Source organism: Punica granatum, unplaced genomic scaffold (genome assembly GCF_007655135.1).
Source record: "Punica granatum isolate Tunisia-2019 unplaced genomic scaffold, ASM765513v2 Contig00538, whole genome shotgun sequence".
NCBI lineage: Eukaryota > Viridiplantae > Streptophyta > Magnoliopsida > Myrtales > Lythraceae > Punica > Punica granatum.
Window position 1 is genome coordinate 52,501 of NW_022204401.1, and position 17,500 is coordinate 70,000.

Consider the following 17,500-nt stretch of genomic DNA (forward strand, 5'->3'; position numbering starts at 1 on the left):
TAAGTTTAAATTTTGTAAAGATGAATAAATAGGCTTATATAAGAAAGTCGCTAAAAATATTCCTACAAAAGCTATACTGAGAGAAAAACTTGCATTTGTCACAAATTCCTCCCAATTCACAGAATTATTTGAATTTTGATGTAAAATATTTATAGACGGATTTAACAATTTAGATAATATATCTAAATTACTTTCATCTTGATTAAACGGAATTCCTATGGCTCCAACAAACAAAGTAAATAGGACTAATAGAAAGATGGGAAATATCATAGTATTGTCCGATTCATGGGGATAAGAGAAAGTGTTTTTAGTGCGAAAATGAATAATAGTAAGAAAAGGGCTTAGAATCCTTTTTACATTACCATCAATTTGATATGTCTTATTCCAAAAAAAAGAAGCCCTTTCATTATTATCCATTGCCAATAAAGTTAATAAACGAAAATTTTTTTTAATCTTTTTTGGTATTTCTTTTCCCCATAGAGATATTGAATAGAAAGAGCTGCTTTTTTGACCACTATAATTTTGAAACTGAACGTTTAAATGTCCTTCAAAAGTAAGTAAATAGACCCGAAACATATAAAATGCGGTTAATCCTGCTGTGGAACAAGCTATTATTGCGAAAATCGGTGAATACAACCAACTATCATTAAGAATCTCATCTTTGGACCAAAAACAAGCAAGAGGTGGAATACCACAAAGAGAAAGTGTACCCACTAAAAAGGCGGTTTTTGTAATTGGGACATGCTTTTTTAAACCTCCCATAAGAACCATATTCTGACTTTTATCTGGAGAATATCCAACAATAGATTCCATTGAATGAATAATAGATCCGGAGCCTAAAAACAACAATGCTTTGGAATAAGCATGAGTAATCAAATGAAATAAAGCGGCTCGATAAGAGCCCATACCTAGAGCTAACATCATATAACCTAGTTGAGACATTGTAGAATAAGCTAAACTTCGTTTAATATCTTTTTGAGCCAGAGCTAAAGTAGCTCCTAATAATACTGTTATTATACCTATCAAAGATATGAAATTCATTATGTAAGGTATGATTATAAAAAGAGGAAGAAGTCGAGCTACAAGAAAAATTCCCGCTGCTACCATAGTAGCAGCATGGATAAGAGCCGAAATAGGAGTAGGGCCTTCCATGGCATCAGGTAACCATACATGAAGGGGGAATTGTGCAGATTTAGCAACTGCACCAGTAAATAAAAGAAAGGAACACAAAGTAAGAAATAGAAAATTAACTTCATTATTATAAATCAAGTTATTGAATATTTCGAACAAATCCCGAAATTCAAAACTACCCGTTATCCAATAAAGACCTAAAATTCCTAATAATAAACCAAAATCCCCTACACGATTAGTTACAAACGCTTTTTGACAAGCAGTTGCCGCAATAGGTCGCGTGAACCAAAAACCTATTAATAGGTAAGAACACATTCCGACTAATTCCCAAAAAATATAAATTTGTATCAAATTAGAACTAGTAACTAATCCCAGCATTGAAGTATTGAAAAAACTCAGATAAGCAAAAAATCTCAAATATCCTTGATCATGAGACATATAATTATCACTATAAAAAAGAACCAAAATTCCAACGGTAGTAATTAATATTAACATAATAGAAGTAAGTGGATCGATTAAGTAACCGAATTCTAAAGAAAAATCATTATTAATGGTCCAAGACCATACATATTGATAGAGAGAACTTCTATTTATTTGCTGAATAGATAGATAGACTGAAAGAATCATAACTATACTTAACAATAAAATACTAGGAAAAGCCCACACACGACGAAGATTTTTTGTTGCCGTTGGAAAAAGTAGAAGTCCCACTCCTATTAACATAGGAACTGGTAGTGGAATGAAAGGTATAATCCATGAATATTGATATGTATATTCCATAATAAAAAACCTTTTTATTCTTGTTTTATTCTTAATTAATTGTTTCTGATTCACCGGCTTTTTTAGGTTCAATAAAAAATCAAGATACGGAAAATTTAAATAAAATTTTCTATTCTTAATTATTCTCAATCTTTTTTTCAATACTTCAAATATTCAAATCAAGAAGTTAGGATTGGTCAAATGATATGAGTATAACCAAGTTACGATTACAAATTTATTTATTAATATATTAAACTATATTAAGTAAGATTTTTAGGAAGATACAAAAAAATTTCAATTAATATTACGTATTACGATAATTTATATCTATAGAGCAAAGAAAAAGAATTAAACTCAAATAGCCTACTTAATACATTACTTTATTTTGATATGACTAATATATTTGATATGACTAATATAATAGTAATAATAGGATGGCCCATAACTTGATTCTAAAGAACTTTTTTTCGTTCCTTTTTTGAAAAATTCATTGGGGAACTCAGCGACTGTCTTTTATTGGACTGGAAGACATCTTTTGTTGTAGGGAAAGAATATGATATTCGATATTTTCCTTTTCATAACATAAAAAGAAATAGACTTAAAAGAAAAAGGAGAATTACTAAAATAACTTTTCTAAAATCATGTATCCTTTTTGATTAACTACTAGTTTCATTCAAATTATGTGTACGCGCTCTTTTGAGCTTGATCAATTTAATAGCAAAAAAAAAAATGAAAGTAATTTTGAATTAGGGGGGATAAGGTAAGGATTGGGTTTTGAAACCTTTCAATCTATTTACCTGTTTTATTACCGGTAAAAAGAAAATATAGCAGAACAAAAATGGACAGGGATATCAAAAAAAAACAAAAATTCTAAAGTTTTATTTTTCAATTTTTTTTTTTATTTTATACAATATCTGGAAAAGAAAGAAAAATTTTAATTGTTTGAACAATAGATGTCTTTCACATCCAACTATAGAAATGAATAACTTTTTAAACTTTTCATGGCAGTTCCAAAAAAACGTACTTCTATATCAAAAAAACGCATTCGTAAAAATATTTGGAAAAAAAAGGCATATTGGGCGGCGTTGAAAGCTTTTTCATTAGCAAAGTCTCTTTCAACCGGGAATTCAAAAAGTTTTTTTGTACGACAAATAAATAATCAAACGCTAGATTAAATAATCTAAATCTGAAAATGGGACCCCCTTTATTTAATATATTTTTTCATTTCCGAATGGGGATTCTTTTTTTCCCCATCGGTTCACTTGTCACAATAATAAATAAGTTTTTTTTTCTACATAAAAGAAGATATAAGATCTTTAGGAAAAATAAAAATCAAAAAAAGATCGTTGAAATTAATTGACTAAGTTAAAAAAACTGTTTTGTGACTTTAACTTTTGGAATCATTATTTTTCTGACTCAGTATAGAATATATTCCCGACTCCTTTGATAAAAGTCCTCTTTTTTTTTTTTATTTAGGTAGGTATTATAGACGGATAATGTGTCAATTTTGAGTGGTCAAAATGGATCCTATGTTTTGTTTGTAAAGGAAGATTGATCAATCTTTATAATTAATTCTAATTTTTACAAAGAATTTTTTTCTTTACGGTAGATTAGGAATAATTATGATAGAAAATCAAAAACTTTTTGTTAGACAAGATGTTTAGACCAATATTTAATTGGTCTACTAAATCCTAAATAAAAATTTCTATAGGACAAAAAAGAACCTAAGGGTTAATACAAAGTTCTACAAATATTTACATAATTCCTTGGATGTCACACTATGCACTATGATCCATAAAAAGAATTTTTTTATTCATTGAACAAATGCATTTTTTAGTTTAGATTCATAAAATAAATAAAAAATGAATTTTTCAAAAATATTCAAAAATGCAAATATGAAAGAACTTTTTAAAAATTATATACTTGGGTTGAAGCCATAATTATTTAGTTGCAGAATTTCCATTTTTATAGAGCATAAATTCCATTTTTATAGAGCATAAACTACGAAAATGTCCTCTGTTAAATAAAACATCTTAATCTTATTATCAAGAAAAGGATAATAAAGATTTTTATTAGAATCTTTCAATGCCTATTTATATTGATTATATTGAATATTGAAAGGAAACGGTTTTTTCTCATTAATTTGAATTCAAAAAAAAAATATTGAATTGACTCCTTCAATCTCGACGATTAACTAAAAATAGATTATTATTATTTCAAATACCCTACGCCGCTATGGTGAAATCGGTAGACACGCTGCTCTTAGGAAGCAGTGCTAGAGCATCTCGGTTCGAGTCCGAGTGGCGGCATAGCGTCTTATAAAAGAGATATAATAAGTCCTATAATGAATTCAATTCCTAATTTTAATTCCGTATAATTTTCTACTATTCCCCCCCTTTTTTTTATTATGATATTTTTTACTTTAGAACATATATTAACTCATATATCCTTTTCGATCGTTTCAATTGTAATTACAATTTATTTGATAAGCTTATCGGTCGATGAAATCATAGGACTATATGATTCGTCAGAAAAAGGGATGATAGCGACTTTTTTCTGTATAACCGGATTGTTAGTCACTCGTTGGATTTATTCGGGCCATTTCCCATTAAGTAATTTATATGAATCATTAATTTTTCTTTCATGGAGTTTCTACATTATTCATATGGTTCCATATGTTAAAAAACATAAAAATTATTTAAGGGCGATAACTGCGCCAACTACTATTTTTACCCAAGGCTTTGTTACTTCAGGTCTGTTAACTGAAATGCATCAATCAGAAATATTAGTACCTGCTCTCCAATCCCATTGGTTAATGATGCACGTAAGTATGATGGTATTGGGCTATGCAGCTCTTTTATGTGGATCATTATTATCAGTAGCTCTCTTAGTCATTACATTTCGAAAAGTTCTAAGGATTTTTAGTAAAAACAATAATTTTTTAAACGACTCATTTTCCTTTGGAGAGATCCAATACATGAATGAAAGAAACAATGTTTTATTAAGCCCTTCGTTTTTTTCTTCTAGAAATTATTACAAGGCTCAACTGATTCAACAATTAGATCATTGGGGTTATCGTATTATTAGTTTAGGATTTATCTTTTTAACCATAGGTATTCTTTCGGGAGCAGTATGGGCTAATGAGGCATGGGGATCCTATTGGAATTGGGATCCAAAAGAAACTTGGGCATTTATTACTTGGACCCTATTTGCCATTTATTTACATACTCGAACAATTAAAAATTTGGAAAGTGTAAATTCTGCAATTGTAGCTTCTATAGGCTTTCTTATCATTTGGATATGCTATTTTGGGGTAAATTTATTAGGAATAGGGTTACATAGTTATGGTTCATTTAATTTACATTAAGATCTAATTAAATTAAAAAGATCCTGACGAATACAAAGATAGAATATATACCTATATTTCTATATTCTATAAATAATAAATATTACTTAATATATATATAATAATATTAAGATATATATATTAAGTAAGAATATAAGAAAAGAAATAAACTGTCGAGAACCATTTGAATCAAGTAGTGTAGTGATTCAAATGGTTCTCACAAAGGCCAAATCTATCTGGTTACAATTCCAATTCATTTTACTTAACTTAAAACTTAAGAGAAAAAATAAGCTTAAGAGAAAAAAGACTTCTTTCTCATTCTACAACGAACAATATCCAAAATAATAAGATTGCTTTTTGATTTGTTCGTTTTTTCTTTTCCTGAAACCTATCGATAAAAATAATTAGATATAATAGCTTCCACTTTGTCAACTGATAATGAAAGAACGAAATCCGGATAAATACCAATACCTATTATTGGTAGAAGGATAGAGATCGAAACAAATAACTCTCGCGGTCCAGAATCAAAAAAATAAGAGTTTGGAACATTAAATAGCTTGTATCCATAGAACATTTGGCGTATCATGGATAATAAATAAATAGGCGTTAATATCATTCCAATTGCCATTAAAAAAGTAACTAGTATTTTTGGTATTAAAAGATATTTTTGACTGGTAATTATTCCAAAAAATACTAATAATTCTGCAACAAAACCACTCATGCCCGGTAATGCAAGGGAAGCCATCGATAAGATACTGAACATCGTAAATATTTTTGGAAGGGGGATAGCCATTCCACCCATTTCGTCGAGATAAAGAAGACGTATTCTATCATAACTCGTTCCTGCCAAGAAAAAAAGAGCAGCACCAATAAATCCATGAGAGATTATTTGTAAAACGGCTCCATTGAGTCCCGTATCGGTTATAGAGCCAATTCCAATAATTATGAAACCCATATGAGATATAGAGGAATAGGCTATTCTTTTTTTTAAATTACGTTGACCTGGAGATGTTGAAGCTGCATAGATTATTTGTATTGCGCCTATTGTAATCAACCAGGGAGAAAATAGGGAATGGGCGTGGGGTAATAATTCCATATTGATCCGAACCAACCCGTAGGCTCCCATTTTTAATAAAATTCCAGCTAGAAGCATACAGGTACTATAATGTGCCTCCCCGTGGGTGTCTGGTAACCATGTATGTAAGGGTATAATCGGCGATTTGACAGCAAAAGCAATAAGAAAGCCAATATAGAATATTATTTCCATTGCCGCGGGATACGATTGATTAGCTAATGTTTCAAAATTTAATGTTGGTTCATTAGAGCCATATAAACCAATACCCAAAACTCCTATTAATAGAAAAATGGACCCTCCCGCAGTGTACAAAATGAACTTTGTAGCTGAATAGAGACGTTTCTTCCCCCCCCACATGGATAGAAGTAGATAAACGGGAATTAATTCTAACTCCCACATGATGAAAAAAAGTAAAAGGTCTCGAGAAGAAAATGATCCTATTTGACCGCTGTACATTGCTAACATCAGAAAATGGAATAATCGGGAATCTCGAGTAATTGGCCGAGCCGCTAAAGTAGCTAAGGTGGTAATAAATCCCGTCAGTAAAATAGGTCCTATAGAAAGTCCATCTATTCCCAATCTCCAATAAAAATCAAAAAAATTGATCCATTTATAATCCTCTGCTAATTGGGTTAAGGGATCGTCCAATTGGAAATGAGAACAGAATGTATAGGTTGTTAAAAGAAGCTCTAAGATACATATACATATAGTATACCACCTAATTACTTTATTTCCTCTATGAGGTAGAAAGAAAATAAAAGAACCCGTCAATATCGGCAAAACTACAATTATTGTTAACCAAGGAAAATCATTCGTGGTAAAGACAAGATACACTTGGACAAAAAAACCCGTGCTCAAAAAACAAAATAATAATATTATTCTATTTTCGATTTTTAAGCACGGGTTTTTGTCGGTAAAAAAAAAAATCAACTGTATTCAAAATGGATTTATGTGGTTTTTTCTGAAACGTATTAATAAGCTAGACCCATGCTTCGAGTTGTTTCATGCCATAAATAAACTCGAACGCTCAAAAAATCCGTTGGGCAGGCGGATTCACATCTCTTACAACCGACACAGTCTTCTGTTCTTGGAGCAGAAGCAATTTGCTTAGCTTTACATCCATCCCAAGGTATCATTTCTAATACATCTGTTGGGCAGGCTCGGACACATTGAGTACATCCTATACAGGTATCATAAATCTTTACTGAATGTGACATTGGATCTATAACTTTTTGAATGCCATAAATTTTCGATCTAGTAAACTTATAAATGAATCGTATATTTAGACACCAGATGAATCAATGATTTTACCAGAATTTTTCCAATCAATCTAATTCGGGGGCGACTCATGAGATTGGGCCAAGATACTTTGATTTTGTACTTTTTTCTCAAATCTACGTATCATACATGCTATGCTGATTTCAATTCATACTAATTGAAGTTGATGATAATTTAAATTGATGAATAGTCTAATTTCTATAATTGATATTACTTAATTTATTCATTTTATTTATTCAATAAATTCGATTGATTGATACGAGTTGATTTTCTGTTACGATAAATTGACGAAACAATAGCTAACCCAATAGCGGCTTCGGCGGCTGCAATAGCTATAACAAAAATTGAAAAAATATCTCCTTTTAATTGGCGACTATCAAAAAAATCCGAAAATGTTACGAAATTTATATTAACTGCATTCAGTATAAGTTCAAGACACATAAGGGCCCTAACCATATTTCGGCTTGTGATCAATCCATAGATACCGATAGAAAATAAATAAGCACTCAAAACAAGTACATGTTCGAGTATCATTGACCAGCTCCTTATTAATTTGGATTCATTTCAATATGAACAACAATTCAACCGAGTCGATTTACTATAATAAGTACAAAGCAAGAGAATGGTATTTGGTAATAGATAAAAAAAGAATTTTTTTTATAGTCTTCAAATAGAATTGAAGATAAATGAATTTGATAACACAGAACAGGGTTGAATTGTGATTGCTGTTAACGGTTATAAAGATTTATCATTGCCGAGCAATAGCAATTGCACCTATTAAAGCAACTAAAAGTATTATCGAAATGAGTTCAAATGGAAGAAAAAAATCGGTTGATAAATGAATTCCAATTTGTTGACTATTACTTATCAAATCTTGCTCTATAATCTGATTTGATTTTGTCGTCCAAATAATCCCGTACCAAGACGTATCTAGAATAGTACTAATTAGTGAAACAAAAATACTTGTACAAACCAACGAAGTAATCCCATCACCAACAGTCCAAAGGTTCAAATCTTTGTAATATTCTGAACCATTCATGAACATTACAGCAAATATGATTAAAACATTTATAGCTCCCACGTAAATAAGGAGTTGTGCGGCCGCTACAAAATGGGAGTTTGATGGAATATAAAATAAGGATATACAAACAAGAACCAATCCCAACGAAAAGGCAGAATAAATTGGATTAGTAAATAACACCACTCCTAGACCTCCTACTATAAGACCTGATCCCAGAAAAACTAAAAGAAAATCATGTATTGGTCCAGGCAAATCCATTTTATTTTAAAGATAAATAAATCGAAATGTTTTTCATGATTTTATTGACCCGACCAGGCAATTTTTTATGATATCCTCTATGCTCCGAATTGAAATATTAAATTCTAATCGACTAGGTTAAATTTAAATTGATGTCGGTAGAATTAGTGAACCAATATCCTTTTTCACTCGAAAGGAAAGGATCGTTTAGTTCGAAACTATATTTAGTAATACATAATTACGTATATTATATATAGTTCAATTCAAATTAAGTCACCCTTCCCACTAACCAATTAACAGTTGGTCAGAATTTATAGTTATTGACCAAGAAAAAAAATAAAGAACTCATTCCTTTAGATTAGATCCTTGATAATTGGAAATTGCTCTTTATCTTTAATCAAAGAGTTTTTACGTTTTTTATTTTATTTGAGGCGAATTCAAAATTGTTCGAATTGTATAATCGTCAATGACTGACATTGGTAAACGACCCAAAGCAATTTGATTATAATTCAATTCGTGACGATCATAAGTCGAAAGTTCATATTCTTCAGTCATTGATAAACAATTTGTTGGACAATACTCAACGCAGTTACCACAAAATATACAAATTCCGAAATCAATACTGTAATTAAGCAATCGTTTCTTTCGAATACCAGTTTCCAATTTCCAATCAACAACGGGGAGATCTATAGGACATACACGAACACATACTTCACAAGCAATGCATTTATCAAATTCAAAATGGATTCGGCCACGGAAACGTTCCGATGTAATTAATTTTTCATAAGGATATTGAATAGTTACAGGTAAACGGTTTGCGTGGGATAGGGTAATCATGAACCCTTGACCAATGTACCTTGCAGCTCGTACTGTTTGTTGACCATAATTCATGAACCCAGTTACCATAGGGAACATATCGTAAAGATCTATAAAAAACTTTATGTTTGTTTCTTTCTCTTGTTTGAGAGAAGTCATAAATAGAGAATATCGTATTCCTTTTTCTTTTTCCTTTACAGTGAAAGGAGTTGGGAAGAAGTTGTTAATAATAGATTACCGAGAGAAACGGGTAAAAGAAATTTCCATCCAAGATTTAATAATTGGTCCATTCTTAGCCTAGGTAAAGTCCATCTTGTTGTGATAGAAATGAACAAAAACAAATAAGTTTTAGCTAATGTAATAAAAATACCAATTGTCGTTCCAAAAACTCTACCTACTTTATTTATTTCAAATAGCTCGGGAACGAATATGTACGGAATAGAGATATTCCAACCGCCCAAGTAAAGAACTGTTACAAATAATGAAGAAACTAATAGATTTAGATAGGAAGCAACGTAAAATAAACCGAATTTGATACCTGAATATTCGGTTTGATAACCCGCTACTAATTCTTCTTCTGCTTCTGGTAAATCAAAAGGTAATCTCTCACATTCTGCTAGGGAAGAAATTAGAAAAACAATAAATCCTATAGGTTGACGCCACAAATTCCATCCCCAAAAACCATATTTTGATTGGGCCTCAACTATATCAACTGTACTTGAACTGTTAGATAATCATAGTCGGTGATAACATCACTGTTCCCATCGCTATTACAAAACCGTACATGAGATTTTCACCTCATACGGCTCCTCGGGGGCCATAAATAAATTTAAAAGGACCAACCAAGTCGATATTATTTATCTTGATATGGTTGTAGTATAAATATATCTAATAAAGTCAAAACCTATTGGAAGATCCCGAATTAAACCAATGGAATTCTGTCTGCTATATGTTATAATAATAACAAAAAAAGCACTTCTGAATTGATCTCGTCCTTTAATAAATAATTTTTATTTGTCTTTCTTGTGAGTAATAACTTAATCCTTCATAAAATACTCCTTGTAGAAATATCAATAGATAGTTCAACCCATCCTTTTCGATTACGAAAAAAAAATTATACATTACATTATTTCATGAATCATGACACACTATCTCTATGAATGTATGAAAGAATAAAAAGATCTTATTTTTCGTTCCTTTTCTTCTTTCTTAAAAAAGGGGGGTTAAAAAAAAGGATTATTTCGTTCCTGATAGTCATCTTTTTTAATCTGTGGATAGGAGCATACTCTGGATCGGAATCGTGAGGAGTACTGCTTGATCATTTCTACCAACTTAAAGCCCCAATTAGTATTCTTTTTATGTTATGAAAAATACCCTTTTGGATAATTTACATAAAAAATCTCCATTACTAATCCTTTATGTATTTTGGTGTTCCTAACCATCCACTTATTTTTTTTACTCAATCATCCGTTATAGTACTACAACGAAAGGATAATAAAAACTATATATGATTGATCTTTTGAGCCCGCTTCAAGCTAGGTTGACTAATCAACCAATCTTGGGGTAAAGGTCTTGCTTATCTTTATTTTCTTTTAATTCTTGTACGTAGGAGATGAGACTCAATTTTTTTACTGCTAATTGAGAAGCTGTTTTCTTTCACTCACATAACTATCTGATTTAGTCCATCAATCTGAATAATGAATAAAACAATGAAGATATCTATTCAATTTCTTTACTAAAAAGAAAGAAGTAAAGAAAAGTTTATGTTTAAACGAATCGCACGTAGAGATATTGATAACACACAAAGAGTTAACGGAATTTCATAACTAATTGATTGAGCCGCAGCTCGTAGACCACCTAAAAAGGAATATTTATTATTTGATCCATATCCTGACATAAGAAGTCCGATGGGAGCAATACTTGAAACGGCAATCCATAAAAAAACACCGATATTGAGATCAGATAAAACAAGGCGATAGCTAAAAGGAATTACTGAATAACTTAGTAAAATGGATATAACTGCTATGGATGGTCCTATACTGAATAAACGAGTATCCCCTCGAGACGGGAGAATATTCTCTTTGAAAATTAGTTTTGTACCATCGGCTAGAGCTTGCAGAATTCCCAAAGGACCGGCATATTCAGGCCCAATACGTTGTTGTATTCCTGCGGATATTTCTCTTTCTAACCACACAATTACGAGTACGCCTATTGTAATTCCCAATACAAGACTAAAAATAGGTACAAGCATCCATATGATTCCGTAGAACTCTTTGAAGGATTCCAATCTGGAAAAAGAATTGATATCTTGTACTTCTGTTGTCTCAATTATCATTTTAACGATCTACTTCTCCCATAATGATATCTATGCTACCTAGTATTGTCATAATATCAGCCAATTTCATTCTTTTAACTAACTGAGGAAGAATTTGCAAATTGATAAAACCGGGCGGGCGGATTTTCCATCTCCAAGGAAAACCGCTCTGATCTCCTATTAAAAAAATTCCCAATTCTCCCTTTGGGGCTTCAACTCTTACATAAAGTTCTTGCTTCGGCAATTCAAAAGTGGGAGAAGGTTTTTTACTAATGAATCGATATTCAAAATCATTCCATTCTGGATCCTTTTCTCTATCAAAGGATCGGATTTCTAAATTCTCATAAGGTCCTCCTGGAATTCCTTCCAGAGCCTGTTGAATAATTTTTATAGATTCTGTCATTTCACCGATTCGGACTAAATAACGAGCTAATGAATCTCCTTCTTTTTGCCACTGGATTTCCCAATCCAATTCGTCGTAACATTCATAATGATCAACTTTACGAAGATCCCATTGTATTCCAGAAGCTCGTAGCATCGGTCCTGATAAACCCCAATTTATTGCTTCTTCTCCACCAATAATGCCTACCCCTTCAACTCGTTCTAAAAAAATAGGATTCCGCGTAATAAGTTTTTGATATTCAGAAACCGCTGTTAAAAAATAATCACAGAAATCTAAACATTTATCTATCCATCCATGAGGTAGATCGGCAGCTACTCCTCCGATACGAAAATAATTATGCATCATCCTCATACCGGTGGCAGCTTCAAATAGATCATATACTAATTCTCTTTCTCGGAAAATATAGAAAAAGGGGGTCTGTGCACCAATATCTGCCATAAAAGGGCCAAGCCATAAGAGATGAGAAGCTATACGACTCAACTCTAACATAATTACTCTGATATAACTGGCTCTTTTAGGTACTTGAATATTCCCCAACTGTTCTGGTCCATTTACGGTTATTGCTTCTGTGAACATAGTCGCTAAATAATCCCAACGTGTTACATAAGGCAGATATTGTATAACTGTTCTGTTTTCCGCAATTTTTTCCATCCCTCTGTGTAAATAACCCAATATCGGTTCACAATCAATAACATCTTCACCATCTAGAGTAAGGATGAGCCGAAGAACACCATGCATTGATGGGTGGTGAGGTCCCATATTGACTATCATGAGGTCTTTTCTTGTAGTTGTTACATTCATAGGTTATTCCTCGATTCATTTTTTCATGAATTGCTGAAAACAAAAAGAAGTTCATCAAAATTCAAGATCTAATAAATCAAATAATTCAAGTTATTTTTCAATTTAACGAGTTTTTGATTCCCGAATATCCAGCCGACTAATTAATTCTTTATAACGTACTTTATTTTTCTTTGACAAATAAGACAGAAGTCGTTGCCGTTTTCCCAGGATTTTACGTAGACCTCTCTGAGATAAATAGTCTTTTCTGTGTAATTCCAAATGTGAAGTAAGTCTTCGTATCTTATTGGTGAAGCTAACTACTTGAAATTCAACAGACCCACTGTTTTCTTTTTTTTCTTCTTGTGAAATAACGGAAATAAATGAATTTTTTACCATAAAACGAAACCTTCTATTCTTTTTTGTTTTTCTTTTTAAAATTCAAAAATTTTACCAATCAGTAAGAATAATGCGACTAATTTTAATTTTGTCTATACAATAATCTTAATTTCTTTATGAACTCCTAATTTTATCAAATAAAATTAATTAATCCAATTTTCAATTTTATTTGGATACGAATAGGAAGGGGTGGTATATTTCTACACTCAAAAAAAGGTATTATTGACGAATTTCCAATCGTGGATACATATGTATCCTTACCATACTAAAACAGCTGCTATTATTGGTATCAAACCAATATCGGTTCATACAAGCTAAATCTTCTAATCTATAATTAGGCCAGAGAAAGAACTTTAATTTAATTAGTTTATTTTTATCTCTTTTGCTTTTATCCAAAACTTCACTACAGTTTTTTACGTATTTGAAAAATACTGGATTTTTATGTATAACATTTCTATTCCTCGAATAGAAAGAAATTAGAATTCTTAATTCTCTCCGCCGTTTAGTGGATAAAATTTTTTCAGGAACAAAGAAATCAGAATGATTTTTGTCCCTATTTTCGATCATTCTTTGATGTCTTCCAATAGATTTATCAAAATATTTCTTATCAATATAGCTTTTTTCTCGATATCTTTGATTAATTTCGGGCTTACTCTTATGAACCAATGAAATATTTATCGTTTGATAGATAAGAAATTGTCCGTCATTTTTTATAGACAAACGAACTGGTTCGATAATAAATATGCCCTTTTTCATCAATTCTGTAAGAGTTAAATCCTTTTGAATCATTAGAATATCCAAACTCATTTCTCCCCTTTGAATAGAGGATATAGCAATTTCTTTTGGATTTATCAATCTAAGCAGGAGACAATATACTTTGATATTATTGATCATTCTTTGATTTAAAGAATCATCCCATCTCAATTGAAAACGTAAATACCTTTTTAGGAAGAAATCAAGCTCTGCTTCTGTATTGCTCTTGTATTGCTTTTTCTTTCTACGTTTTTTCATATTTGAGCCTGCATAATCTTCTTCAATATCTTTTTCTTGGTTTGAGAGAACCGATCCAAGATTCTCTTGGTTTTGTGCATCTGATTCAAGATTACCTCGGCCTGCAGATTCTTTTTCTTCTTGATTTCGATTCTCTAATTCAATAATTTTTTTTTCATTTGATAATATAAAAAGATTCCCCTTTCTCTTTATATTGATATTTTGATTTTCACTAACATTTTCATTTCCATTCAAATTTGAAAGAAGTAATTTGATTGGTATGATCCACGGTTTCATTTTATATGTATTATAAAATAGGATAAATTCTGGGAAGAACCAAAGTTTCAGATTCGATATGGGACGACTTAATATTTCTTCATTCATTCCCATCCAATCAAAAAGGTTTTTTTTCTTGGATGGTTGGATTCCTTGATTTTGATAGATTGTAAGATAAGAAAGACCTTTTTTAGTAATTTTGTCAATTAGTTGATAATTTTTAAACCCAGCCTTAGCATTTTTATTACCATTGGGATCTATCCAGGACTCAATATCAACTTTCTTTCTAAGACAAAAATGGAAAATTTTCCAATCAAAATATTTTCTATCGGAAAATTTCTCCAGATTCATAATATCCTCTTCTCCTAGATAATTATTGATAGGAATAAGACCTCCTGACATATTAAATAATATACCCTTATCTATATTGTCTATATTGTAATCATAAGAAATCTTCTCTTTATTATTTATACGTAATGGTGATCCATAAATATATGAATGCTTTTTATTTTCATAATTAATAGATTTATATGAGAAAAGGTCATACCTATAGTGTTTTTGAAAGTTATATTTTTGATTCGGTAATGAATTTGCTTCAAAATCATTTAATTTTTTGTAATGAATTAATTGGTCTGTTTTTTCATCAGAATACTTTTTGTTTAAATCTTTATTCCGATCCATACGTTGTTGATTGATTTTAGTTCGCCATTTTTGAGGTACTAAGCGATACCATCTAATCGGGGATAAACCATATTGATAATGCCCTCTTAACCAGTTTTTCCATTGATTGATTCCAGAATTCAAAAGATCTTTCTGTCGTAATTCAGAATTCAATATTTTTTGTTCTTCGAAATAATTCTTTATTTCATTCTTAAGAAAAAGAGACGTTCCGTGATATTCAAGAACATATCTTAATTTATACAAGTTAATAAGTTGGGTTTGGTATAATTTGTAAAATACATATGCTTGTGACAAGGAGGATAAGTCAAAAATTCTTTTTGAATTCTTATTACTAATATCAAAAGGCGACTTTTTTATAGTCGAAATAAAGCGAAGTGTATTTTTATTTGTTTTATTAATTTTTTCTTTATTTGTTTCATTATTGGAAATGTATTTATCAAGAATTTTTTTTGATAATTCAAAAAAAAGTTGTGTATTGATTCTCGGAATAGAAATGATAGATAGAACGATATCTATATATATCCTTTGAATTAAAAATATTATAAAAAAATATGATTTACGGATGAATCTAACATTTCCTCTTTTTAATTTCTGCGAAATATTTTTTCTTGGTGGTACTAGTTTAGTAGGAGAACTTCTTTTATTAGAACTAATATTTATTTTATTATTTAGTTCCGGAGTTAAAAATCCTTTCTTCTTATCTTTTGTAATTTTATCTATTTGATTCCTGATTGTGGTTGTTCTATCAGCCAGATCTTTCATTTTTTTTTCTGTCAACGAATAATCTTTCAAATCCATAAATCGAATTTGAATGGACGATTCATGAATCATCTGATTACTCGTTAGCGAATCTTTTTCTTTTTTAATTTCACTCAATTCATATATTTCTCTTAATCCAAAGAATAGAATTGGATTTATTTTTGAAAGTTCTTTTATTATTCTTTTTATAAATAGAATGCTTTTGATGACCCGTTTTTTTGTTTCTTTTGAGATGTTTAGAAAAAATTTTGTTCTTTCTTTTAAAAACTGTATAACTAGAAAAGACTTTTTTTGCAATTTTATAATTTTTTTTTTGAGTTCTTTGAAAATGGGTTCAAAAAATGAACGTCGTTTTCGGGGAGAACCAAAAGGAAGGTTAGTTTCCATTCCCCAAACTGTTAAAAAACAAAAATCGTTTTTTTGTCCTTTATCTTTTTTTTTCAGTTTCAACGGATTTTTTTGAGGGGATCGTAGGTTAGACCTGTGCCAAGGTTTAAGGCAAAAAGGAAATAGGATCTTTATCTGAATACCGTCTGTCAACCAATTTTTTGGAAATTCTGTTTCTGATAATTGAACACCATTATAGGTGCATTTAACATGCATTTCTTTATTCCAATCTTTTAAGTCTTCGGACCATTCGGGAAATTGAAATAATAACATACGGACTATATTTTTAGCTATTATCAATGAAGGTAATATAATAGATTTTCTAAGAAACGCTTGGCTTACTAATATGAAACCTCTTATTACTTGAGCAAATAGAATGCTATCCCAGGCTTCTGCTATTTCTATTCGTGCTTTCTCTTCTCTTTTGTATTTTTCTCTTTTTTGTTCTTCTTTTTTTTTCTCACTTTCTTTTCTCTTTTCCTCTGTATAATCCGAAATTTTTAATTTTTGTGCTTTTTTATCCGTTGAGTTTTTAAAAATGACTTTCACTAACTCGGAGATATTAAAAGAAAAAAGGGGTTTGTCTATTCGGTCCAAAAAAAGAGGGGAATGCACATTTGCTTGAACCAGTTCCCAGGTAACAGTTTTACGTCTTTGAACACGCATGGATCCTTTGATTATGTCTCGACGAAAATCTGATTGTTGCGAATAACGTATCAAAGCCACTTCCTCTGTTTGATCAGGGTCATTAGTATTGGAGGTATTAGTATCAGTATTTTCTTGCTTATCAGTAAAAATTACTACACGTTTGGCTTTTCTTGAACGAATCTCATGATCCTCTGCGACGTTTT